Source organism: Schistocerca gregaria, chromosome 1 (assembly GCF_023897955.1).
Source record: "Schistocerca gregaria isolate iqSchGreg1 chromosome 1, iqSchGreg1.2, whole genome shotgun sequence".
In the NCBI taxonomy this organism is placed as follows: Eukaryota; Metazoa; Arthropoda; class Insecta; order Orthoptera; family Acrididae; genus Schistocerca; species Schistocerca gregaria.
In genome coordinates, this window is record NC_064920.1 from 466,777,506 (window position 1) to 466,800,379 (window position 22,874).

Genomic DNA, 22,874 nt, shown 5'->3' on the forward strand with positions numbered 1-22,874 from the left:
CTACACCGGCGCGAGGCCGGCGCAAGCTACACCTAGCCGAGTGCTTACACCGTTCACCGCAGACTGCATATGTGTGTGTGTGCGTGTGTACACACGTATTCTGCGTGCGTGCGGCGGCGGCGACGACGACGTTCGCGAGGAGCTAAGGTTATAACTCCAAAAAATTTAATTGAAATTATCTGTGGCCGGGCCATAAGAGACGCCAAAGGAGCATCCGACGGCGCTGTTGTGTGCCCCCATAAATTACCAGCCTAGTGTAATGTGGCTGCAAGAGCGGTCCGGCTAAAAACAAAAAAAAAAAAAAATAAAATAAGATAATGTTAAATTAAAAGAAATCGCAGTGTGTAAGGAGCTAACTACTGGGCACATCGACAACTCCGACAAGTTTTGCTACCAGCAGAATATCTGATCTCTGCAGAATATTATCTCATTTCAAGCTGTGTTTTAATTAATTTTAGGTGGGCCGATCCCGGCGGTACTGCAATGCCGGGCCAACCCGCGACAGAGGTGGAGCAAGCCCCTAGCACTCCGTCATGAGCCAAAAATGAGTTTAATATTCTGGTCCTGCGATGCAGGACGTATCAGATATTAAGCTGATAAGAACAGATACTACACTTTGATCTTAGCCAAAAGGCCGAGAAGCGATAAGGAAAAACCGCAGTGGAAGGGCCTAAATGCTTGCAGCGTGTGCGCTCCACATGTGGGAGTGAAACATGGTGGTGCGGGCTGATATCGCAACAGGCGACCGTGGAAAACGTCGCAAAAGCAAGTGCCGGGAGGAAGGACAACTGAAGAGAGCACTCGTCAACAGCCTAGTTTTACCGTCCATGTCTAACAGTAAAGAGCGACTCCCATTTGAACGCCGCTAGCAGCCACGGCAGTGGAGAAGCCGTGAGGCCGCCCCACAGCAGCGCCAGGACGGCGCGAGCTACACCGGCGCGAGGCCGGCGCAAGCTACACCTAGCCGAGTGCTTACACCGTTCACCGCAGACTGCATATGTGTGTGTGTGCGTGTGTACACACGTATTCTGCGTGCGTGCGGCGGCGGCGACGACGACGTTCGCGAGGAGCTAAGGTTATAACTCCAAAAAATTTAATTGAAATTATCTGTGGCCGGGCCATAAGAGACGCCAAAGGAGCATCCGACGGCGCTGTTGTGTGCCCCCATAAATTACCAGCCTAGTGTAATGTGGCTGCAAGAGCGGTCCGGCTAAAAACAAAAAAAAAAAAAAATAAAATAAGATAATGTTAAATTAAAAGAAATCGCAGTGTGTAAGGAGCTAACTACTGGGCACATCGACAACTCCGACAAGTTTTGCTACCAGCAGAATATCTGATCTCTGCAGAATATTATCTCATTTCAAGCTGTGTTTTAATTAATTTTAGGTGGGCCGATCCCGGCGGTACTGCAATGCCGGGCCAACCCGCGACAGAGGTGGAGCAAGCCCCTAGCACTCCGTCATGAGCCAAAAATGAGTTTAATATTCTGGTCCTGCGATGCAGGACGTATCAGATATTAAGCTGATAAGAACAGATACTACACTTTGATCTTAGCCAAAAGGCCGAGAAGCGATAAGGAAAAACCGCAGTGGAAGGGCCTAAATGCTTGCAGCGTGTGCGCTCCACATGTGGGAGTGAAACATGGTGGTGCGGGCTGATATCGCAACAGGCGACCGTGGAAAACGTCGCAAAAGCAAGTGCCGGGAGGAAGGACAACTGAAGAGAGCACTCGTCAACAGCCTAGTTTTACCGTCCATGTCTAACAGTAAAGAGCGACTCCCATTTGAACGCCGCTAGCAGCCACGGCAGTGGAGAAGCCGTGAGGCCGCCCCACAGCAGCGCCAGGACGGCGCGAGCTACACCGGCGCGAGGCCGGCGCAAGCTACACCTAGCCGAGTGCTTACACCGTTCACCGCAGACTGCATATGTGTGTGTGTGCGTGTGTACACACGTATTCTGCGTGCGTGCGGCGGCGGCGACGACGACGTTCGCGAGGAGCTAAGGTTATAACTCCAAAAAATTTAATTGAAATTATCTGTGGCCGGGCCATAAGAGACGCCAAAGGAGCATCCGACGGCGCTGTTGTGTGCCCCCATAAATTACCAGCCTAGTGTAATGTGGCTGCAAGAGCGGTCCGGCTAAAAACAAAAAAAAAAAAAAATAAAATAAGATAATGTTAAATTAAAAGAAATCGCAGTGTGTAAGGAGCTAACTACTGGGCACATCGACAACTCCGACAAGTTTTGCTACCAGCAGAATATCTGATCTCTGCAGAATATTATCTCATTTCAAGCTGTGTTTTAATTAATTTTAGGTGGGCCGATCCCGGCGGTACTGCAATGCCGGGCCAACCCGCGACAGAGGTGGAGCAAGCCCCTAGCACTCCGTCATGAGCCAAAAATGAGTTTAATATTCTGGTCCTGCGATGCAGGACGTATCAGATATTAAGCTGATAAGAACAGATACTACACTTTGATCTTAGCCAAAAGGCCGAGAAGCGATAAGGAAAAACCGCAGTGGAAGGGCCTAAATGCTTGCAGCGTGTGCGCTCCACATGTGGGAGTGAAACATGGTGGTGCGGGCTGATATCGCAACAGGCGACCGTGGAAAACGTCGCAAAAGCAAGTGCCGGGAGGAAGGACAACTGAAGAGAGCACTCGTCAACAGCCTAGTTTTACCGTCCATGTCTAACAGTAAAGAGCGACTCCCATTTGAACGCCGCTAGCAGCCACGGCAGTGGAGAAGCCGTGAGGCCGCCCCACAGCAGCGCCAGGACGGCGCGAGCTACACCGGCGCGAGGCCGGCGCAAGCTACACCTAGCCGAGTGCTTACACCGTTCACCGCAGACTGCATATGTGTGTGTGTGCGTGTGTACACACGTATTCTGCGTGCGTGCGGCGGCGGCGACGACGACGTTCGCGAGGAGCTAAGGTTATAACTCCAAAAAATTTAATTGAAATTATCTGTGGCCGGGCCATAAGAGACGCCAAAGGAGCATCCGACGGCGCTGTTGTGTGCCCCCATAAATTACCAGCCTAGTGTAATGTGGCTGCAAGAGCGGTCCGGCTAAAAACAAAAAAAAAAAAAAATAAAATAAGATAATGTTAAATTAAAAGAAATCGCAGTGTGTAAGGAGCTAACTACTGGGCACATCGACAACTCCGACAAGTTTTGCTACCAGCAGAATATCTGATCTCTGCAGAATATTATCTCATTTCAAGCTGTGTTTTAATTAATTTTAGGTGGGCCGATCCCGGCGGTACTGCAATGCCGGGCCAACCCGCGACAGAGGTGGAGCAAGCCCCTAGCACTCCGTCATGAGCCAAAAATGAGTTTAATATTCTGGTCCTGCGATGCAGGACGTATCAGATATTAAGCTGATAAGAACAGATACTACACTTTGATCTTAGCCAAAAGGCCGAGAAGCGATAAGGAAAAACCGCAGTGGAAGGGCCTAAATGCTTGCAGCGTGTGCGCTCCACATGTGGGAGTGAAACATGGTGGTGCGGGCTGATATCGCAACAGGCGACCGTGGAAAACGTCGCAAAAGCAAGTGCCGGGAGGAAGGACAACTGAAGAGAGCACTCGTCAACAGCCTAGTTTTACCGTCCATGTCTAACAGTAAAGAGCGACTCCCATTTGAACGCCGCTAGCAGCCACGGCAGTGGAGAAGCCGTGAGGCCGCCCCACAGCAGCGCCAGGACGGCGCGAGCTACACCGGCGCGAGGCCGGCGCAAGCTACACCTAGCCGAGTGCTTACACCGTTCACCGCAGACTGCATATGTGTGTGTGTGCGTGTGTACACACGTATTCTGCGTGCGTGCGGCGGCGGCGACGACGACGTTCGCGAGGAGCTAAGGTTATAACTCCAAAAAATTTAATTGAAATTATCTGTGGCCGGGCCATAAGAGACGCCAAAGGAGCATCCGACGGCGCTGTTGTGTGCCCCCATAAATTACCAGCCTAGTGTAATGTGGCTGCAAGAGCGGTCCGGCTAAAAACAAAAAAAAAAAAAAATAAAATAAGATAATGTTAAATTAAAAGAAATCGCAGTGTGTAAGGAGCTAACTACTGGGCACATCGACAACTCCGACAAGTTTTGCTACCAGCAGAATATCTGATCTCTGCAGAATATTATCTCATTTCAAGCTGTGTTTTAATTAATTTTAGGTGGGCCGATCCCGGCGGTACTGCAATGCCGGGCCAACCCGCGACAGAGGTGGAGCAAGCCCCTAGCACTCCGTCATGAGCCAAAAATGAGTTTAATATTCTGGTCCTGCGATGCAGGACGTATCAGATATTAAGCTGATAAGAACAGATACTACACTTTGATCTTAGCCAAAAGGCCGAGAAGCGATAAGGAAAAACCGCAGTGGAAGGGCCTAAATGCTTGCAGCGTGTGCGCTCCACATGTGGGAGTGAAACATGGTGGTGCGGGCTGATATCGCAACAGGCGACCGTGGAAAACGTCGCAAAAGCAAGTGCCGGGAGGAAGGACAACTGAAGAGAGCACTCGTCAACAGCCTAGTTTTACCGTCCATGTCTAACAGTAAAGAGCGACTCCCATTTGAACGCCGCTAGCAGCCACGGCAGTGGAGAAGCCGTGAGGCCGCCCCACAGCAGCGCCAGGACGGCGCGAGCTACACCGGCGCGAGGCCGGCGCAAGCTACACCTAGCCGAGTGCTTACACCGTTCACCGCAGACTGCATATGTGTGTGTGTGCGTGTGTACACACGTATTCTGCGTGCGTGCGGCGGCGGCGACGACGACGTTCGCGAGGAGCTAAGGTTATAACTCCAAAAAATTTAATTGAAATTATCTGTGGCCGGGCCATAAGAGACGCCAAAGGAGCATCCGACGGCGCTGTTGTGTGCCCCCATAAATTACCAGCCTAGTGTAATGTGGCTGCAAGAGCGGTCCGGCTAAAAACAAAAAAAAAAAAAAATAAAATAAGATAATGTTAAATTAAAAGAAATCGCAGTGTGTAAGGAGCTAACTACTGGGCACATCGACAACTCCGACAAGTTTTGCTACCAGCAGAATATCTGATCTCTGCAGAATATTATCTCATTTCAAGCTGTGTTTTAATTAATTTTAGGTGGGCCGATCCCGGCGGTACTGCAATGCCGGGCCAACCCGCGACAGAGGTGGAGCAAGCCCCTAGCACTCCGTCATGAGCCAAAAATGAGTTTAATATTCTGGTCCTGCGATGCAGGACGTATCAGATATTAAGCTGATAAGAACAGATACTACACTTTGATCTTAGCCAAAAGGCCGAGAAGCGATAAGGAAAAACCGCAGTGGAAGGGCCTAAATGCTTGCAGCGTGTGCGCTCCACATGTGGGAGTGAAACATGGTGGTGCGGGCTGATATCGCAACAGGCGACCGTGGAAAACGTCGCAAAAGCAAGTGCCGGGAGGAAGGACAACTGAAGAGAGCACTCGTCAACAGCCTAGTTTTACCGTCCATGTCTAACAGTAAAGAGCGACTCCCATTTGAACGCCGCTAGCAGCCACGGCAGTGGAGAAGCCGTGAGGCCGCCCCACAGCAGCGCCAGGACGGCGCGAGCTACACCGGCGCGAGGCCGGCGCAAGCTACACCTAGCCGAGTGCTTACACCGTTCACCGCAGACTGCATATGTGTGTGTGTGCGTGTGTACACACGTATTCTGCGTGCGTGCGGCGGCGGCGACGACGACGTTCGCGAGGAGCTAAGGTTATAACTCCAAAAAATTTAATTGAAATTATCTGTGGCCGGGCCATAAGAGACGCCAAAGGAGCATCCGACGGCGCTGTTGTGTGCCCCCATAAATTACCAGCCTAGTGTAATGTGGCTGCAAGAGCGGTCCGGCTAAAAACAAAAAAAAAAAAAAATAAAATAAGATAATGTTAAATTAAAAGAAATCGCAGTGTGTAAGGAGCTAACTACTGGGCACATCGACAACTCCGACAAGTTTTGCTACCAGCAGAATATCTGATCTCTGCAGAATATTATCTCATTTCAAGCTGTGTTTTAATTAATTTTAGGTGGGCCGATCCCGGCGGTACTGCAATGCCGGGCCAACCCGCGACAGAGGTGGAGCAAGCCCCTAGCACTCCGTCATGAGCCAAAAATGAGTTTAATATTCTGGTCCTGCGATGCAGGACGTATCAGATATTAAGCTGATAAGAACAGATACTACACTTTGATCTTAGCCAAAAGGCCGAGAAGCGATAAGGAAAAACCGCAGTGGAAGGGCCTAAATGCTTGCAGCGTGTGCGCTCCACATGTGGGAGTGAAACATGGTGGTGCGGGCTGATATCGCAACAGGCGACCGTGGAAAACGTCGCAAAAGCAAGTGCCGGGAGGAAGGACAACTGAAGAGAGCACTCGTCAACAGCCTAGTTTTACCGTCCATGTCTAACAGTAAAGAGCGACTCCCATTTGAACGCCGCTAGCAGCCACGGCAGTGGAGAAGCCGTGAGGCCGCCCCACAGCAGCGCCAGGACGGCGCGAGCTACACCGGCGCGAGGCCGGCGCAAGCTACACCTAGCCGAGTGCTTACACCGTTCACCGCAGACTGCATATGTGTGTGTGTGCGTGTGTACACACGTATTCTGCGTGCGTGCGGCGGCGGCGACGACGACGTTCGCGAGGAGCTAAGGTTATAACTCCAAAAAATTTAATTGAAATTATCTGTGGCCGGGCCATAAGAGACGCCAAAGGAGCATCCGACGGCGCTGTTGTGTGCCCCCATAAATTACCAGCCTAGTGTAATGTGGCTGCAAGAGCGGTCCGGCTAAAAACAAAAAAAAAAAAAAATAAAATAAGATAATGTTAAATTAAAAGAAATCGCAGTGTGTAAGGAGCTAACTACTGGGCACATCGACAACTCCGACAAGTTTTGCTACCAGCAGAATATCTGATCTCTGCAGAATATTATCTCATTTCAAGCTGTGTTTTAATTAATTTTAGGTGGGCCGATCCCGGCGGTACTGCAATGCCGGGCCAACCCGCGACAGAGGTGGAGCAAGCCCCTAGCACTCCGTCATGAGCCAAAAATGAGTTTAATATTCTGGTCCTGCGATGCAGGACGTATCAGATATTAAGCTGATAAGAACAGATACTACACTTTGATCTTAGCCAAAAGGCCGAGAAGCGATAAGGAAAAACCGCAGTGGAAGGGCCTAAATGCTTGCAGCGTGTGCGCTCCACATGTGGGAGTGAAACATGGTGGTGCGGGCTGATATCGCAACAGGCGACCGTGGAAAACGTCGCAAAAGCAAGTGCCGGGAGGAAGGACAACTGAAGAGAGCACTCGTCAACAGCCTAGTTTTACCGTCCATGTCTAACAGTAAAGAGCGACTCCCATTTGAACGCCGCTAGCAGCCACGGCAGTGGAGAAGCCGTGAGGCCGCCCCACAGCAGCGCCAGGACGGCGCGAGCTACACCGGCGCGAGGCCGGCGCAAGCTACACCTAGCCGAGTGCTTACACCGTTCACCGCAGACTGCATATGTGTGTGTGTGCGTGTGTACACACGTATTCTGCGTGCGTGCGGCGGCGGCGACGACGACGTTCGCGAGGAGCTAAGGTTATAACTCCAAAAAATTTAATTGAAATTATCTGTGGCCGGGCCATAAGAGACGCCAAAGGAGCATCCGACGGCGCTGTTGTGTGCCCCCATAAATTACCAGCCTAGTGTAATGTGGCTGCAAGAGCGGTCCGGCTAAAAACAAAAAAAAAAAAAAATAAAATAAGATAATGTTAAATTAAAAGAAATCGCAGTGTGTAAGGAGCTAACTACTGGGCACATCGACAACTCCGACAAGTTTTGCTACCAGCAGAATATCTGATCTCTGCAGAATATTATCTCATTTCAAGCTGTGTTTTAATTAATTTTAGGTGGGCCGATCCCGGCGGTACTGCAATGCCGGGCCAACCCGCGACAGAGGTGGAGCAAGCCCCTAGCACTCCGTCATGAGCCAAAAATGAGTTTAATATTCTGGTCCTGCGATGCAGGACGTATCAGATATTAAGCTGATAAGAACAGATACTACACTTTGATCTTAGCCAAAAGGCCGAGAAGCGATAAGGAAAAACCGCAGTGGAAGGGCCTAAATGCTTGCAGCGTGTGCGCTCCACATGTGGGAGTGAAACATGGTGGTGCGGGCTGATATCGCAACAGGCGACCGTGGAAAACGTCGCAAAAGCAAGTGCCGGGAGGAAGGACAACTGAAGAGAGCACTCGTCAACAGCCTAGTTTTACCGTCCATGTCTAACAGTAAAGAGCGACTCCCATTTGAACGCCGCTAGCAGCCACGGCAGTGGAGAAGCCGTGAGGCCGCCCCACAGCAGCGCCAGGACGGCGCGAGCTACACCGGCGCGAGGCCGGCGCAAGCTACACCTAGCCGAGTGCTTACACCGTTCACCGCAGACTGCATATGTGTGTGTGTGCGTGTGTACACACGTATTCTGCGTGCGTGCGGCGGCGGCGGCGACGACGACGTTCGCGAGGAGCTAAGGTTATAACTCCAAAAAATTTAATTGAAATTATCTGTGGCCGGGCCATAAGAGACGCCAAAGGAGCATCCGACGGCGCTGTTGTGTGCCCCCATAAATTACCAGCCTAGTGTAATGTGGCTGCAAGAGCGGTCCGGCTAAAAACAAAAAAAAAAAAAAATAAAATAAGATAATGTTAAATTAAAAGAAATCGCAGTGTGTAAGGAGCTAACTACTGGGCACATCGACAACTCCGACAAGTTTTGCTACCAGCAGAATATCTGATCTCTGCAGAATATTATCTCATTTCAAGCTGTGTTTTAATTAATTTTAGGTGGGCCGATCCCGGCGGTACTGCAATGCCGGGCCAACCCGCGACAGAGGTGGAGCAAGCCCCTAGCACTCCGTCATGAGCCAAAAATGAGTTTAATATTCTGGTCCTGCGATGCAGGACGTATCAGATATTAAGCTGATAAGAACAGATACTACACTTTGATCTTAGCCAAAAGGCCGAGAAGCGATAAGGAAAAACCGCAGTGGAAGGGCCTAAATGCTTGCAGCGTGTGCGCTCCACATGTGGGAGTGAAACATGGTGGTGCGGGCTGATATCGCAACAGGCGACCGTGGAAAACGTCGCAAAAGCAAGTGCCGGGAGGAAGGACAACTGAAGAGAGCACTCGTCAACAGCCTAGTTTTACCGTCCATGTCTAACAGTAAAGAGCGACTCCCATTTGAACGCCGCTAGCAGCCACGGCAGTGGAGAAGCCGTGAGGCCGCCCCACAGCAGCGCCAGGACGGCGCGAGCTACACCGGCGCGAGGCCGGCGCAAGCTACACCTAGCCGAGTGCTTACACCGTTCACCGCAGACTGCATATGTGTGTGTGTGCGTGTGTACACACGTATTCTGCGTGCGTGCGGCGGCGGCGACGACGACGTTCGCGAGGAGCTAAGGTTATAACTCCAAAAAATTTAATTGAAATTATCTGTGGCCGGGCCATAAGAGACGCCAAAGGAGCATCCGACGGCGCTGTTGTGTGCCCCCATAAATTACCAGCCTAGTGTAATGTGGCTGCAAGAGCGGTCCGGCTAAAAACAAAAAAAAAAAAAAATAAAATAAGATAATGTTAAATTAAAAGAAATCGCAGTGTGTAAGGAGCTAACTACTGGGCACATCGACAACTCCGACAAGTTTTGCTACCAGCAGAATATCTGATCTCTGCAGAATATTATCTCATTTCAAGCTGTGTTTTAATTAATTTTAGGTGGGCCGATCCCGGCGGTACTGCAATGCCGGGCCAACCCGCGACAGAGGTGGAGCAAGCCCCTAGCACTCCGTCATGAGCCAAAAATGAGTTTAATATTCTGGTCCTGCGATGCAGGACGTATCAGATATTAAGCTGATAAGAACAGATACTACACTTTGATCTTAGCCAAAAGGCCGAGAAGCGATAAGGAAAAACCGCAGTGGAAGGGCCTAAATGCTTGCAGCGTGTGCGCTCCACATGTGGGAGTGAAACATGGTGGTGCGGGCTGATATCGCAACAGGCGACCGTGGAAAACGTCGCAAAAGCAAGTGCCGGGAGGAAGGACAACTGAAGAGAGCACTCGTCAACAGCCTAGTTTTACCGTCCATGTCTAACAGTAAAGAGCGACTCCCATTTGAACGCCGCTAGCAGCCACGGCAGTGGAGAAGCCGTGAGGCCGCCCCACAGCAGCGCCAGGACGGCGCGAGCTACACCGGCGCGAGGCCGGCGCAAGCTACACCTAGCCGAGTGCTTACACCGTTCACCGCAGACTGCATATGTGTGTGTGTGCGTGTGTACACACGTATTCTGCGTGCGTGCGGCGGCGGCGACGACGACGTTCGCGAGGAGCTAAGGTTATAACTCCAAAAAATTTAATTGAAATTATCTGTGGCCGGGCCATAAGAGACGCCAAAGGAGCATCCGACGGCGCTGTTGTGTGCCCCCATAAATTACCAGCCTAGTGTAATGTGGCTGCAAGAGCGGTCCGGCTAAAAACAAAAAAAAAAAAAAATAAAATAAGATAATGTTAAATTAAAAGAAATCGCAGTGTGTAAGGAGCTAACTACTGGGCACATCGACAACTCCGACAAGTTTTGCTACCAGCAGAATATCTGATCTCTGCAGAATATTATCTCATTTCAAGCTGTGTTTTAATTAATTTTAGGTGGGCCGATCCCGGCGGTACTGCAATGCCGGGCCAACCCGCGACAGAGGTGGAGCAAGCCCCTAGCACTCCGTCATGAGCCAAAAATGAGTTTAATATTCTGGTCCTGCGATGCAGGACGTATCAGATATTAAGCTGATAAGAACAGATACTACACTTTGATCTTAGCCAAAAGGCCGAGAAGCGATAAGGAAAAACCGCAGTGGAAGGGCCTAAATGCTTGCAGCGTGTGCGCTCCACATGTGGGAGTGAAACATGGTGGTGCGGGCTGATATCGCAACAGGCGACCGTGGAAAACGTCGCAAAAGCAAGTGCCGGGAGGAAGGACAACTGAAGAGAGCACTCGTCAACAGCCTAGTTTTACCGTCCATGTCTAACAGTAAAGAGCGACTCCCATTTGAACGCCGCTAGCAGCCACGGCAGTGGAGAAGCCGTGAGGCCGCCCCACAGCAGCGCCAGGACGGCGCGAGCTACACCGGCGCGAGGCCGGCGCAAGCTACACCTAGCCGAGTGCTTACACCGTTCACCGCAGACTGCATATGTGTGTGTGTGCGTGTGTACACACGTATTCTGCGTGCGTGCGGCGGCGGCGACGACGACGTTCGCGAGGAGCTAAGGTTATAACTCCAAAAAATTTAATTGAAATTATCTGTGGCCGGGCCATAAGAGACGCCAAAGGAGCATCCGACGGCGCTGTTGTGTGCCCCCATAAATTACCAGCCTAGTGTAATGTGGCTGCAAGAGCGGTCCGGCTAAAAACAAAAAAAAAAAAAAATAAAATAAGATAATGTTAAATTAAAAGAAATCGCAGTGTGTAAGGAGCTAACTACTGGGCACATCGACAACTCCGACAAGTTTTGCTACCAGCAGAATATCTGATCTCTGCAGAATATTATCTCATTTCAAGCTGTGTTTTAATTAATTTTAGGTGGGCCGATCCCGGCGGTACTGCAATGCCGGGCCAACCCGCGACAGAGGTGGAGCAAGCCCCTAGCACTCCGTCATGAGCCAAAAATGAGTTTAATATTCTGGTCCTGCGATGCAGGACGTATCAGATATTAAGCTGATAAGAACAGATACTACACTTTGATCTTAGCCAAAAGGCCGAGAAGCGATAAGGAAAAACCGCAGTGGAAGGGCCTAAATGCTTGCAGCGTGTGCGCTCCACATGTGGGAGTGAAACATGGTGGTGCGGGCTGATATCGCAACAGGCGACCGTGGAAAACGTCGCAAAAGCAAGTGCCGGGAGGAAGGACAACTGAAGAGAGCACTCGTCAACAGCCTAGTTTTACCGTCCATGTCTAACAGTAAAGAGCGACTCCCATTTGAACGCCGCTAGCAGCCACGGCAGTGGAGAAGCCGTGAGGCCGCCCCACAGCAGCGCCAGGACGGCGCGAGCTACACCGGCGCGAGGCCGGCGCAAGCTACACCTAGCCGAGTGCTTACACCGTTCACCGCAGACTGCATATGTGTGTGTGTGCGTGTGTACACACGTATTCTGCGTGCGTGCGGCGGCGGCGACGACGACGTTCGCGAGGAGCTAAGGTTATAACTCCAAAAAATTTAATTGAAATTATCTGTGGCCGGGCCATAAGAGACGCCAAAGGAGCATCCGACGGCGCTGTTGTGTGCCCCCATAAATTACCAGCCTAGTGTAATGTGGCTGCAAGAGCGGTCCGGCTAAAAACAAAAAAAAAAAAAAATAAAATAAGATAATGTTAAATTAAAAGAAATCGCAGTGTGTAAGGAGCTAACTACTGGGCACATCGACAACTCCGACAAGTTTTGCTACCAGCAGAATATCTGATCTCTGCAGAATATTATCTCATTTCAAGCTGTGTTTTAATTAATTTTAGGTGGGCCGATCCCGGCGGTACTGCAATGCCGGGCCAACCCGCGACAGAGGTGGAGCAAGCCCCTAGCACTCCGTCATGAGCCAAAAATGAGTTTAATATTCTGGTCCTGCGATGCAGGACGTATCAGATATTAAGCTGATAAGAACAGATACTACACTTTGATCTTAGCCAAAAGGCCGAGAAGCGATAAGGAAAAACCGCAGTGGAAGGGCCTAAATGCTTGCAGCGTGTGCGCTCCACATGTGGGAGTGAAACATGGTGGTGCGGGCTGATATCGCAACAGGCGACCGTGGAAAACGTCGCAAAAGCAAGTGCCGGGAGGAAGGACAACTGAAGAGAGCACTCGTCAACAGCCTAGTTTTACCGTCCATGTCTAACAGTAAAGAGCGACTCCCATTTGAACGCCGCTAGCAGCCACGGCAGTGGAGAAGCCGTGAGGCCGCCCCACAGCAGCGCCAGGACGGCGCGAGCTACACCGGCGCGAGGCCGGCGCAAGCTACACCTAGCCGAGTGCTTACACCGTTCACCGCAGACTGCATATGTGTGTGTGTGCGTGTGTACACACGTATTCTGCGTGCGTGCGGCGGCGGCGACGACGACGTTCGCGAGGAGCTAAGGTTATAACTCCAAAAAATTTAATTGAAATTATCTGTGGCCGGGCCATAAGAGACGCCAAAGGAGCATCCGACGGCGCTGTTGTGTGCCCCCATAAATTACCAGCCTAGTGTAATGTGGCTGCAAGAGCGGTCCGGCTAAAAACAAAAAAAAAAAAAAATAAAATAAGATAATGTTAAATTAAAAGAAATCGCAGTGTGTAAGGAGCTAACTACTGGGCACATCGACAACTCCGACAAGTTTTGCTACCAGCAGAATATCTGATCTCTGCAGAATATTATCTCATTTCAAGCTGTGTTTTAATTAATTTTAGGTGGGCCGATCCCGGCGGTACTGCAATGCCGGGCCAACCCGCGACAGAGGTGGAGCAAGCCCCTAGCACTCCGTCATGAGCCAAAAATGAGTTTAATATTCTGGTCCTGCGATGCAGGACGTATCAGATATTAAGCTGATAAGAACAGATACTACACTTTGATCTTAGCCAAAAGGCCGAGAAGCGATAAGGAAAAACCGCAGTGGAAGGGCCTAAATGCTTGCAGCGTGTGCGCTCCACATGTGGGAGTGAAACATGGTGGTGCGGGCTGATATCGCAACAGGCGACCGTGGAAAACGTCGCAAAAGCAAGTGCCGGGAGGAAGGACAACTGAAGAGAGCACTCGTCAACAGCCTAGTTTTACCGTCCATGTCTAACAGTAAAGAGCGACTCCCATTTGAACGCCGCTAGCAGCCACGGCAGTGGAGAAGCCGTGAGGCCGCCCCACAGCAGCGCCAGGACGGCGCGAGCTACACCGGCGCGAGGCCGGCGCAAGCTACACCTAGCCGAGTGCTTACACCGTTCACCGCAGACTGCATATGTGTGTGTGTGCGTGTGTACACACGTATTCTGCGTGCGTGCGGCGGCGGCGACGACGACGTTCGCGAGGAGCTAAGGTTATAACTCCAAAAAATTTAATTGAAATTATCTGTGGCCGGGCCATAAGAGACGCCAAAGGAGCATCCGACGGCGCTGTTGTGTGCCCCCATAAATTACCAGCCTAGTGTAATGTGGCTGCAAGAGCGGTCCGGCTAAAAACAAAAAAAAAAAAAAATAAAATAAGATAATGTTAAATTAAAAGAAATCGCAGTGTGTAAGGAGCTAACTACTGGGCACATCGACAACTCCGACAAGTTTTGCTACCAGCAGAATATCTGATCTCTGCAGAATATTATCTCATTTCAAGCTGTGTTTTAATTAATTTTAGGTGGGCCGATCCCGGCGGTACTGCAATGCCGGGCCAACCCGCGACAGAGGTGGAGCAAGCCCCTAGCACTCCGTCATGAGCCAAAAATGAGTTTAATATTCTGGTCCTGCGATGCAGGACGTATCAGATATTAAGCTGATAAGAACAGATACTACACTTTGATCTTAGCCAAAAGGCCGAGAAGCGATAAGGAAAAACCGCAGTGGAAGGGCCTAAATGCTTGCAGCGTGTGCGCTCCACATGTGGGAGTGAAACATGGTGGTGCGGGCTGATATCGCAACAGGCGACCGTGGAAAACGTCGCAAAAGCAAGTGCCGGGAGGAAGGACAACTGAAGAGAGCACTCGTCAACAGCCTAGTTTTACCGTCCATGTCTAACAGTAAAGAGCGACTCCCATTTGAACGCCGCTAGCAGCCACGGCAGTGGAGAAGCCGTGAGGCCGCCCCACAGCAGCGCCAGGACGGCGCGAGCTACACCGGCGCGAGGCCGGCGCAAGCTACACCTAGCCGAGTGCTTACACCGTTCACCGCAGACTGCATATGTGTGTGTGTGCGTGTGTACACACGTATTCTGCGTGCGTGCGGCGGCGGCGACGACGACGTTCGCGAGGAGCTAAGGTTATAACTCCAAAAAATTTAATTGAAATTATCTGTGGCCGGGCCATAAGAGACGCCAAAGGAGCATCCGACGGCGCTGTTGTGTGCCCCCATAAATTACCAGCCTAGTGTAATGTGGCTGCAAGAGCGGTCCGGCTAAAAACAAAAAAAAAAAAAAATAAAATAAGATAATGTTAAATTAAAAGAAATCGCAGTGTGTAAGGAGCTAACTACTGGGCACATCGACAACTCCGACAAGTTTTGCTACCAGCAGAATATCTGATCTCTGCAGAATATTATCTCATTTCAAGCTGTGTTGTTTTAATTAATTTTAGGTGGGCCGATCCCGGCGGTACTGCAATGCCGGGCCAACCCGCGACAGAGGTGGAGCAAGCCCCTAGCACTCCGTCATGAGCCAAAAATGAGTTTAATATTCTGGTCCTGCGATGCAGGACGTATCAGATATTAAGCTGATAAGAACAGATACTACACTTTGATCTTAGCCAAAAGGCCGAGAAGCGATAAGGAAAAACCGCAGTGGAAGGGCCTAAATGCTTGCAGCGTGTGCGCTCCACATGTGGGAGTGAAACATGGTGGTGCGGGCTGATATCGCAACAGGCGACCGTGGAAAACGTCGCAAAAGCAAGTGCCGGGAGGAAGGACAACTGAAGAGAGCACTCGTCAACAGCCTAGTTTTACCGTCCATGTCTAACAGTAAAGAGCGACTCCCATTTGAACGCCGCTAGCAGCCACGGCAGTGGAGAAGCCGTGAGGCCGCCCCACAGCAGCGCCAGGACGGCGCGAGCTACACCGGCGCGAGGCCGGCGCAAGCTACACCTAGCCGAGTGCTTACACCGTTCACCGCAGACTGCATATGTGTGTGTGTGCGTGTGTACACACGTATTCTGCGTGCGTGCGGCGGCGGCGGCGACGACGACGTTCGCGAGGAGCTAAGGTTATAACTCCAAAAAATTTAATTGAAATTATCTGTGGCCGGGCCATAAGAGACGCCAAAGGAGCATCCGACGGCGCTGTTGTGTGCCCCCATAAATTACCAGCCTAGTGTAATGTGGCTGCAAGAGCGGTCCGGCTAAAAACAAAAAAAAAAAAAAATAAAATAAGATAATGTTAAATTAAAAGAAATCGCAGTGTGTAAGGAGCTAACTACTGGGCACATCGACAACTCCGACAAGTTTTGCTACCAGCAGAATATCTGATCTCTGCAGAATATTATCTCATTTCAAGCTGTGTTTTAATTAATTTTAGGTGGGCCGATCCCGGCGGTACTGCAATGCCGGGCCAACCCGCGACAGAGGTGGAGCAAGCCCCTAGCACTCCGTCATGAGCCAAAAATGAGTTTAATATTCTGGTCCTGCGATGCAGGACGTATCAGATATTAAGCTGATAAGAACAGATACTACACTTTGATCTTAGCCAAAAGGCCGAGAAGCGATAAGGAAAAACCGCAGTGGAAGGGCCTAAATGCTTGCAGCGTGTGCGCTCCACATGTGGGAGTGAAACATGGTGGTGCGGGCTGATATCGCAACAGGCGACCGTGGAAAACGTCGCAAAAGCAAGTGCCGGGAGGAAGGACAACTGAAGAGAGCACTCGTCAACAGCCTAGTTTTACCGTCCATGTCTAACAGTAAAGAGCGACTCCCATTTGAACGCCGCTAGCAGCCACGGCAGTGGAGAAGCCGTGAGGCCGCCCCACAGCAGCGCCAGGACGGCGCGAGCTACACCGGCGCGAGGCCGGCGCAAGCTACACCTAGCCGAGTGCTTACACCGTTCACCGCAGACTGCATATGTGTGTGTGTGCGTGTGTACACACGTATTCTGCGTGCGTGCGGCGGCGGCGACGACGACGTTCGCGAGGAGCTAAGGTTATAACTCCAAAAAATTTAATTGAAATTATCTGTGGCCGGGCCATAAGAGACGCCAAAGGAGCATCCGACGGCGCTGTTGTGTGCCCCCATAAATTACCAGCCTAGTGTAATGTGGCTGCAAGAGCGGTCCGGCTAAAAACAAAAAAAAAAAAAAATAAAATAAGATAATGTTAAATTAAAAGAAATCGCAGTGTGTAAGGAGCTAACTACTGGGCACATCGACAACTCCGACAAGTTTTGCTACCAGCAGAATATCTGATCTCTGCAGAATATTATCTCATTTCAAGCTGTGTTTTAATTAATTTTAGGTGGGCCGATCCCGGCGGTACTGCAATGCCGGGCCAACCCGCGACAGAGGTGGAGCAAGCCCCTAGCACTCCGTCATGAGCCAAAAATGAGTTTAATATTCTGGTCCTGCGATGCAGGACGTATCAGATATTAAGCTGATAAGAACAGATACTACACTTTGATCTTAGCCAAAAGGCCGAGAAGCGATAAGGAAAAACCGCAGTGGAAGGGCCTAAATGCTTGCAGCGTGTGCGCTCCACATGTGGGAGTGAAACATGGTGGTGCGGGCTGATATCGCAACAGGCGACCGTGGAAAACGTCGCAAAAGCAAGTGCCGGGAGGAAGGACAACTGAAGAGAGCACTCGTCAACAGCCTAGTTTTACCGTCCATGTCTAACAGTAAAGAGCGACTCCCATTTGAACGCCGCTAGCAGCCACGGCAGTGGAGAAGCCGTGAGGCCGCCCCACAGCAGCGCCAGGACGGCGCGAGCTACACCGGCGCGAGGCCGGCGCAAGCTACACCTAGCCGAGTGCTTACACCGTTCACCGCAGACTGCATATGTGTGTGTGTGCGTGTGTACACACGTATTCTGCGTGCGTGCGGCGGCGGCGACGACGACGTTCGCGAGGAGCTAAGGTTATAACTCCAAAAAATTTAATTGAAATTATCTGTGGCCGGGCCATAAGAGACGCCAAAGGAGCATCCGACGGCGCTGTTGTGTGCCCCCATAAATTACCAGCCTAGTGTAATGTGGCTGCAAGAGCGGTCCGGCTAAAAACAAAAAAAAAAAAAAATAAAATAAGATAATGTTAAATTAAAAGAAATCGCAGTGTGTAAGGAGCTAACTACTGGGCACATCGACAACTCCGACAAGTTTTGCTACCAGCAGAATATCTGATCTCTGCAGAATATTATCTCATTTCAAGCTGTGTTTTAATTAATTTTAGGTGGGCCGATCCCGGCGGTACTGCAATGCCGGGCCAACCCGCGACAGAGGTGGAGCAAGCCCCTAGCACTCCGTCATGAGCCAAAAATGAGTTTAATATTCTGGTCCTGCGATGCAGGACGTATCAGATATTAAGCTGATAAGAACAGATACTACACTTTGATCTTAGCCAAAAGGCCGAGAAGCGATAAGGAAAAACCGCAGTGGAAGGGCCTAAATGCTTGCAGCGTGTGCGCTCCACATGTGGGAGTGAAACATGGTGGTGCGGGCTGATATCGCAACAGGCGACCGTGGAAAACGTCGCAAAAGCAAGTGCCGGGAGGAAGGACAACTGAAGAGAGCACTCGTCAACAGCCTAGTTTTACCGTCCATGTCTAACAGTAAAGAGCGACTCCCATTTGAACGCCGCTAGCAGCCACGGCAGTGGAGAAGCCGTGAGGCCGCCCCACAGCAGCGCCAGGACGGCGCGAGCTACACCGGCGCGAGGCCGGCGCAAGCTACACCTAGCCGAGTGCTTACACCGTTCACCGCAGACTGCATATGTGTGTGTGTGCGTGTGTACACACGTATTCTGCGTGCGTGCGGCGGCGGCGACGACGACGTTCGCGAGGAGCTAAGGTTATAACTCCAAAAAATTTAATTGAAATTATCTGTGGCCGGGCCATAAGAGACGCCAAAGGAGCATCCGACGGCGCTGTTGTGTGCCCCCATAAATTACCAGCCTAGTGTAATGTGGCTGCAAGAGCGGTCCGGCTAAAAACAAAAAAAAAAAAAAATAAAATAAGATAATGTTAAATTAAAAGAAATCGCAGTGTGTAAGGAGCTAACTACTGGGCACATCGACAACTCCGACAAGTTTTGCTACCAGCAGAATATCTGATCTCTGCAGAATATTATCTCATTTCAAGCTGTGTTTTAATTAATTTTAGGTGGGCCGATCCCGGCGGTACTGCAATGCCGGGCCAACCCGCGACAGAGGTGGAGCAAGCCCCTAGCACTCCGTCATGAGCCAAAAATGAGTTTAATATTCTGGTCCTGCGATGCAGGACGTATCAGATATTAAGCTGATAAGAACAGATACTACACTTTGATCTTAGCCAAAAGGCCGAGAAGCGATAAGGAAAAACCGCAGTGGAAGGGCCTAAATGCTTGCAGCGTGTGCGCTCCACATGTGGGAGTGAAACATGGTGGTGCGGGCTGATATCGCAACAGGCGACCGTGGAAAACGTCGCAAAAGCAAGTGCCGGGAGGAAGGACAACTGAAGAGAGCACTCGTCAACAGCCTAGTTTTACCGTCCATGTCTAACAGTAAAGAGCGACTCCCATTTGAACGCCGCTAGCAGCCACGGCAGTGGAGAAGCCGTGAGGCCGCCCCACAGCAGCGCCAGGACGGCGCGAGCTACACCGGCGCGAGGCCGGCGCAAGCTACACCTAGCCGAGTGCTTACACCGTTCACCGCAGACTGCATATGTGTGTGTGTGCGTGTGTACACACGTATTCTGCGTGCGTGCGGCGGCGGCGACGACGACGTTCGCGAGGAGCTAAGGTTATAACTCCAAAAAATTTAATTGAAATTATCTGTGGCCGGGCCATAAGAGACGCCAAAGGAGCATCCGACGGCGCTGTTGTGTGCCCCCATAAATTACCAGCCTAGTGTAATGTGGCTGCAAGAGCGGTCCGGCTAAAAACAAAAAAAAAAAAAAATAAAATAAGATAATGTTAAATTAAAAGAAATCGCAGTGTGTAAGGAGCTAACTACTGGGCACATCGACAACTCCGACAAGTTTTGCTACCAGCAGAATATCTGATCTCTGCAGAATATTATCTCATTTCAAGCTGTGTTTTAATTAATTTTAGGTGGGCCGATCCCGGCGGTACTGCAATGCCGGGCCAACCCGCGACAGAGGTGGAGCAAGCCCCTAGCACTCCGTCATGAGCCAAAAATGAGTTTAATATTCTGGTCCTGCGATGCAGGACGTATCAGATATTAAGCTGATAAGAACAGATTTTATTTTGCGAGATAATTCTTAGTTACATTTATAAGAAGTATAATTTTAAGAAAAATATTGTTTTAAGTTATACAATTCTAACTTTACAATTTTATGTGGTGCTTAGGTGTATATACATAGTCGGGTCTACCCGAGACTTAAGTATTTCATTAATTAAATATTTCAGAGTTTGGGATAAGCCCATTCCTTAATTATTGCATGAGTAACCTAAATAACTCAATAAATGAAACTTAAAAATTCCAAGTTATATTACTAATTTCCGCGTTAAGCGCGGGAACTTAATTATTTCACTTTATATTGTAGTTCCACGTTAAGCGCGGTCATCTTAATTATTTTAATGTCTTAAATATTTCATTTGTGTCATAGGGAGTGGGTGTTAGGTGGCTGTGGCTACCACGTCGCCCTGACCGCCATTTTGCGCAATGCAGCATGGCGGCCAGTGGCCCGCGGACACCGCACGCAGGCGGGCCGCTGGGCCAGGCTCCGCCCCTCGGGCCGCCATGCGGCAGCCGTCAGCGGGGCGTCGCGGCTAGTGGGGCCTTGTTTTGTGGTCCACGTCGCCCTGACCGCCATTTTGCGCAAGGCAGTATGGCGGCCAGTGGCCCGCGGACACCGCACGCAGGCGGGCCGCTGGGCCAGACTCCGTCCCTCGGGCCGCCATGCGGCAGCCGTCAGCGGGGCGTCGCGGCTAGTGGTGCGTCGCGTCTCGTGGTCTGGAGGCGGAGTCTGCAGTTGAAATGGCCGGGCGGTAAACACACGAGCTGCGCCGCCTCGCGCCGCACCGTCCGAGGTGGGGGCCATGTTCGGCGGCCACCAGGGGCGGAGGGGCGCAGGGCAGCACAGCGCGCACTGTACCGACTCGGCACCGTCGCGGTGCCTCCCTCAGGTCGTCCAGGGATCGATGCCGGTGACTGCAGTCTCGACGTTCTCGCAGACTGACGCCAGAGCGTGCCACAGCCTAGGGGGGGAGCACATACTGGCGGTGGCCAGTGATGTGCTCGATGTAAATATCGCGGGACCACTTGATGGTGTCAGACACCATCAGCCGCCGCATTAGTTGGCAGTAGCGGCTAGCGATGCCTAGGTGCCGAAGCACTGCATCGTTCCGGCGGTCCCACGCCCCCAGGCTGCCAACCACCAGGGCGTCGACTGTGACAGCATAGCCGCGAGCGGCCAGCCCGCGGGCAACGTCGGCATATTTAATTTGTTTTAGTTGCCGAGCGTTGTCCAGCGCAATCCGCCTGTTTTCGAAGGGGATTGTCACGTCGACGATAGTGACACTCCGTTTCTCCTCGTCGGTGACAACGAGGTCGGGACGCAGTCCGCTGTTGTCCCCCAGCACCGTCTGGTTGATTCTCACGCTGGGGGCAGCGGCGTTTCCTCTTCTGGGGCGCCCGGCAACGGCTGTTGCGAGGCGCGTGAGGACTGCGTTGTGTCGCAGCTGGCTGGCAGCTGAGTGCACCATGCACGAGTTGATAACGTGCGGGAGCGTCTCACTGTTATGACCACAGCGGCGGCAGGCTTTGCTGTCGCTGTTTCGTCCACCGAAGCGGCGGCAGCCGTTCAGTGGGACGACACCGAGCCTGGCGCGGTGGATGAAGCGCCAGTCTGCAAAGCGGGTGTATTTGCCGCCTGCCATGAAGTGATTGGACGCCGTTGATTCCCTGGTGCACTCAAACACCTTTCCCTGGTCAGGTTTACTGAGTAAGAGGCGGCGCAGGCAGCGTCTCACACACTCTCGTAGTGTCTGCGTGAGCAGCCGCTTTGCGTCGCCTCCCACCCGGACACGCTCGGCGTCAGCGCCGAATGTGTGTCCCACGCCGTCATCTTCGAGTTGCGGTCCCTCGCCGTCATCTCCGAGTTGCCGAGCTGCCGTCCCGCGGTCCCGCGCTGCTCCGCCATGTTCCCCGAGAGGCACCGCCATGCCTGCCGCGCCGCGAGGTTCCGCCATGCTGGCCGTGCCGCGAGGCTCCGCCCCGCCGCCCGCGCCGGCAGGCTCCGCCCCGCCCGCAGCCGGCTGCGTTCTCCCGCCGGTGACGCCAAGTTCCGCGATGGCGGGCTGGCCGCAGACCTCCACCTGCAACTCAGACAACTCATTACTCCAGCGCCAGGTAACACCACGTGGCGCTAGGCGCCTTGTGGCGTTCCTGACGCGCGTCCACAGCGACTGGATGTCGCCCCCGTCGCGTGCGAACTCGCCCTCGACGACGCCGCTCAGGTAGGTGGCCAGGTCCGTTCGACTCGGCTCCCTCCCCAGGCGACGGCGCACCGCCGTAGTTAGTGTGGCCCAGGCGATGTCGCGGACGGCGGCGTCGCTGCAGTACAGCATCCGGAAGCCGTGGGCGATGGTGGAGATGTCCGCAGAGTCCGAAAGCGGCGTCAGGCCGCATCCTCCTTCTCCCAGCGCGAGGTACAGCTGTTCAGTCGAGGCGCGCTGTGGGAGGAAGAGCCATGCTTTAACCGCCGCTTTGACTGCTTTGTCCAGTGCAGACAGCGGTCCTTTGCGCACCGCTCCGCCCCGCATGACAAAGTCAAGCCTGGGGAGGAGGAAGACACGCACGGCGTCAATTTTCTGCCAAGGAGCCAGCAGGGAAGCATCCAGGCGCTCCAAGTCACGCCGAATCGCAGCGATCGCATCCGTTGGCGTCTGCGAAACTTTGTACCCAGTGGGGACGCCAAGGTGGAGGTAGGCGTCGCCCTCACCAAGTACGGCCGGTTCTCCCCCTTGCAGGGTGAATACCGAGCCCAATGTCTCGCGGCGGCGGAT

The 22,874-nt window shown here is 52.0% G+C and overlaps 22 non-coding genes across 22 annotated transcripts; all 22 read right to left on the reverse strand.

Moving 5' to 3' along the window:
• Positions 1–453: 453 nt before the first annotated feature.
• LOC126292299 (U2 spliceosomal RNA) lies at positions 454–646 on the reverse strand. The gene has a single exon (XR_007552089.1). It is a non-coding gene; the product is annotated as a U2 spliceosomal RNA (small nuclear RNA).
• A 735-nt stretch (positions 647–1,381) lies between these two features.
• Positions 1,382–1,574, reverse strand: LOC126292303 (U2 spliceosomal RNA). The gene has a single exon (XR_007552092.1). It is a non-coding gene; the product is annotated as a U2 spliceosomal RNA (small nuclear RNA).
• Positions 1,575–2,309: 735 nt separating this feature from the next.
• On the reverse strand, positions 2,310–2,502 carry LOC126292311 (U2 spliceosomal RNA). The gene has a single exon (XR_007552094.1). It is a non-coding gene; the product is annotated as a U2 spliceosomal RNA (small nuclear RNA).
• Positions 2,503–3,237: 735 nt separating this feature from the next.
• LOC126292322 (U2 spliceosomal RNA) lies at positions 3,238–3,430 on the reverse strand. The gene has a single exon (XR_007552098.1). It is a non-coding gene; the product is annotated as a U2 spliceosomal RNA (small nuclear RNA).
• A 735-nt stretch (positions 3,431–4,165) lies between these two features.
• Positions 4,166–4,358, reverse strand: LOC126292333 (U2 spliceosomal RNA). Its single transcript, XR_007552099.1, has one exon. It is a non-coding gene; the product is annotated as a U2 spliceosomal RNA (small nuclear RNA).
• A 735-nt stretch (positions 4,359–5,093) lies between these two features.
• LOC126292344 (U2 spliceosomal RNA) lies at positions 5,094–5,286 on the reverse strand. Its single transcript, XR_007552100.1, has one exon. It is a non-coding gene; the product is annotated as a U2 spliceosomal RNA (small nuclear RNA).
• A 735-nt stretch (positions 5,287–6,021) lies between these two features.
• On the reverse strand, positions 6,022–6,214 carry LOC126292355 (U2 spliceosomal RNA). The gene has a single exon (XR_007552101.1). It is a non-coding gene; the product is annotated as a U2 spliceosomal RNA (small nuclear RNA).
• Positions 6,215–6,949: 735 nt separating this feature from the next.
• Positions 6,950–7,142, reverse strand: LOC126292366 (U2 spliceosomal RNA). The gene has a single exon (XR_007552107.1). It is a non-coding gene; the product is annotated as a U2 spliceosomal RNA (small nuclear RNA).
• A 735-nt stretch (positions 7,143–7,877) lies between these two features.
• Positions 7,878–8,070, reverse strand: LOC126292377 (U2 spliceosomal RNA). Its single transcript, XR_007552118.1, has one exon. It is a non-coding gene; the product is annotated as a U2 spliceosomal RNA (small nuclear RNA).
• Positions 8,071–8,808: 738 nt separating this feature from the next.
• LOC126292388 (U2 spliceosomal RNA) lies at positions 8,809–9,001 on the reverse strand. Its single transcript, XR_007552129.1, has one exon. It is a non-coding gene; the product is annotated as a U2 spliceosomal RNA (small nuclear RNA).
• Positions 9,002–9,736: 735 nt separating this feature from the next.
• LOC126292399 (U2 spliceosomal RNA) lies at positions 9,737–9,929 on the reverse strand. The gene has a single exon (XR_007552140.1). It is a non-coding gene; the product is annotated as a U2 spliceosomal RNA (small nuclear RNA).
• Positions 9,930–10,664: 735 nt separating this feature from the next.
• LOC126292410 (U2 spliceosomal RNA) lies at positions 10,665–10,857 on the reverse strand. Its single transcript, XR_007552151.1, has one exon. It is a non-coding gene; the product is annotated as a U2 spliceosomal RNA (small nuclear RNA).
• Positions 10,858–11,592: 735 nt separating this feature from the next.
• LOC126292421 (U2 spliceosomal RNA) lies at positions 11,593–11,785 on the reverse strand. Its single transcript, XR_007552161.1, has one exon. It is a non-coding gene; the product is annotated as a U2 spliceosomal RNA (small nuclear RNA).
• A 735-nt stretch (positions 11,786–12,520) lies between these two features.
• Positions 12,521–12,713, reverse strand: LOC126292443 (U2 spliceosomal RNA). The gene has a single exon (XR_007552182.1). It is a non-coding gene; the product is annotated as a U2 spliceosomal RNA (small nuclear RNA).
• Positions 12,714–13,448: 735 nt separating this feature from the next.
• LOC126292454 (U2 spliceosomal RNA) lies at positions 13,449–13,641 on the reverse strand. The gene has a single exon (XR_007552193.1). It is a non-coding gene; the product is annotated as a U2 spliceosomal RNA (small nuclear RNA).
• Positions 13,642–14,376: 735 nt separating this feature from the next.
• LOC126292465 (U2 spliceosomal RNA) lies at positions 14,377–14,569 on the reverse strand. The gene has a single exon (XR_007552204.1). It is a non-coding gene; the product is annotated as a U2 spliceosomal RNA (small nuclear RNA).
• Positions 14,570–15,307: 738 nt separating this feature from the next.
• On the reverse strand, positions 15,308–15,500 carry LOC126292476 (U2 spliceosomal RNA). Its single transcript, XR_007552215.1, has one exon. It is a non-coding gene; the product is annotated as a U2 spliceosomal RNA (small nuclear RNA).
• Positions 15,501–16,238: 738 nt separating this feature from the next.
• On the reverse strand, positions 16,239–16,431 carry LOC126292488 (U2 spliceosomal RNA). Its single transcript, XR_007552226.1, has one exon. It is a non-coding gene; the product is annotated as a U2 spliceosomal RNA (small nuclear RNA).
• A 735-nt stretch (positions 16,432–17,166) lies between these two features.
• On the reverse strand, positions 17,167–17,359 carry LOC126292499 (U2 spliceosomal RNA). The gene has a single exon (XR_007552232.1). It is a non-coding gene; the product is annotated as a U2 spliceosomal RNA (small nuclear RNA).
• A 735-nt stretch (positions 17,360–18,094) lies between these two features.
• Positions 18,095–18,287, reverse strand: LOC126292510 (U2 spliceosomal RNA). Its single transcript, XR_007552233.1, has one exon. It is a non-coding gene; the product is annotated as a U2 spliceosomal RNA (small nuclear RNA).
• Positions 18,288–19,022: 735 nt separating this feature from the next.
• LOC126292521 (U2 spliceosomal RNA) lies at positions 19,023–19,215 on the reverse strand. The gene has a single exon (XR_007552234.1). It is a non-coding gene; the product is annotated as a U2 spliceosomal RNA (small nuclear RNA).
• A 735-nt stretch (positions 19,216–19,950) lies between these two features.
• On the reverse strand, positions 19,951–20,148 carry LOC126285166 (U2 spliceosomal RNA). The gene has a single exon (XR_007551604.1). It is a non-coding gene; the product is annotated as a U2 spliceosomal RNA (small nuclear RNA).
• Between the last annotated feature and the right edge of the window lie 2,726 nt (positions 20,149–22,874).